We start from the raw sequence: 2349 nt of genomic DNA, 5'->3' as shown, positions 1-2349 counted from the left end.
TATATATATATATATATATATATATATATATATATATCTCTGGCGGAGCGATCCTAACTCTCCCGATTCCCCATTGTCGACAGAAAATTCTTTTGTTGTATTGAAGCCTCCGTTGTCAAAACATGGATTCTAGTCCCCTTCTTCATTTATCTGTTTCGCTCTATCAGTGATTCCTTCTCCCCTTTTTCTATTTTCTTCTTTTCTTTCCCTCCTTCATTGACAGTTGCTACTGTGACCATAAGATTTTTGTGGCTGAGATCAGGGGTTTTTTCCATGTGAAACCTTCTCACACTTCAAGGCGGAACCACCGGATTCCATCTCCAACTGTGGAGAATCGCCCGGTGTCGGTGGTGGAGCGGTGTGGAGGACTGCTTACATCTTCACAAACCGTAGCATGTAATTGAGCATTATCTGTCAGCTTCTGATTGAAGGCGTGACTGAATATCGTCATCGGAGCTGTTGTGGAAAATCGGAAACTATGGATTGGATTCCATCTTTGAAGAATCAACCCCTTGGGAACTCTAATCAAGAACCATGTATTCAGACTGTCTCGATTGGAAGAAGTCAGCAATTATCAAAGGATTGCTGGAATTCAGAGCTCTCCTAAGAACACTATTACTATTTTCCTGGATGATCCTTTCACTCTTTATTCCCTATTTACTAACGAACTGTAGGATAAAAAAAAATACCGGAACTACCCCTTCTAGTGCATGTAACATATATGATTTATTATTCTCCAAGGCTTTATCATATCTTATATATGATTTATTATTCTAAATCAGAAATTTATACCATATAAGTAACATATATCAGAGGGGCATAGGAAGGGAAAAATGTAATTACAACCACCCCTCTCGTCCATATAATCTACGTGACAAAGAAATCAACTTGTACCGCAGGTGTTACTGCGACTGTTCTCATTCATGTGATTACGCACTTCACAAGTTTTGTGTAGATCTTCCTGCAACATTGAAACATACCTCCGATCGTGCTCTTAATCACAACACATTTACCCTCATTCAAAAGCTTATCTACTGGTGGTGTAGTATTTGTCTAATCCCATTACAAAAGTGGAGAACGCGGTTAGTTGTGTCTGGAACATGTATTTCACAAGGACGCAAAATGTGGCAAGGAATACGAAGAAAATTGTAACACCCGTGTTTTCGTTGGATGTATTACGGGTTAATCAAATTGTATTTGATGTATTAATGTTGAGTTAGTGGGGATAACTATAGTGTTTATTTGCTTTGGGTGTTTCGGGATCAAAAGAATAGTGAAATCGAGGATTTTCTGGCATCAAAAGCGTCCCAACGACTTGGGTCACTACCGAAGTCGCCTAACTCACTAGAGCGTCAAGCGGAGCTGAAATCCTGAAACAGAGAATTAGGCGACCGAATGCGTGATCAGGGTCTCAGTTGAGGTAGCATATATTGAAAGACAGAGTTAAGCGGCCGGATGTGCGACCAGGGTCTCGATTCTAGTCACATATATGAAGTTCTGAGTGAGATTTTGGGTGCGGGCAACCGTATATGTGATGTGGGTCGCTTATAATACCTCGTATGTAGTAAATCCAATCTCGTGATCAAAAACCAAATTGAGTTCAATGTACGAAATCGTGTTTTAGTGACTTGTCCCTTAGTCTCCAAGAATCGTGCATTAGACTAGGTTTATTATATAAATTACTCTTAAGGACCAATGTTGAATGACATAATCTTGGTTAAGGCCAAAATTGTAAAGGAATTGCCAAAATAGGATTATACTGAAAATAAGATGGAGAAGTTTGGTTTCAAACCCCGATTCGAACATGAGGAGTACGCCATGATCAAGGGTTATATTCTAAATCTTCTAAATATATATATGAAATTACTTTTTTTAAACCAAAATCAAATTCACTCTCTCTCTCTCTCATCAATATCTCCTCCCTCTCTCTAGAAACCTCTCAATTTCTCCTCCAAATCTCCAAAATTTCTCTTTAAATTTTAAGATTCTTGAAGATTGAATGTCAAAAAGGTGGAATTAGGAGCTCAAAGTAAGATATGTTCATGTTTTAATTTTGTGATTTCTTCAATTTTGGGACAAACGGTTAAACCCTAATGGGGTGTTTGGTTCACATAATGGAATTTGATGGAATTGGAATCCATCAAAGGAATTTGACTTTGAAGGAATTAGAATGGAATTTGATGGAATTTGACCATGCATTTGGTTGGTAGGAATTGGAATGAAATCTCTCAATAGAATTGGAACAATCGTCTTTGTTTGGACCATCCCACATATCGCCCCACCTACACCCTACCAACCATTATGTCACTACTATCGTCATCACAACTATCACCCCGCCCCAACCCCACC

The sequence above is a fragment of the Cynara cardunculus genome, assembly GCF_001531365.2.
Source record: "Cynara cardunculus var. scolymus isolate 2C chromosome LG 2, CcrdV1, whole genome shotgun sequence".
In the NCBI taxonomy this organism is placed as follows: Eukaryota; Viridiplantae; Streptophyta; class Magnoliopsida; order Asterales; family Asteraceae; genus Cynara; species Cynara cardunculus.
Note: the sequence above shows the minus strand (reverse complement) of the source record.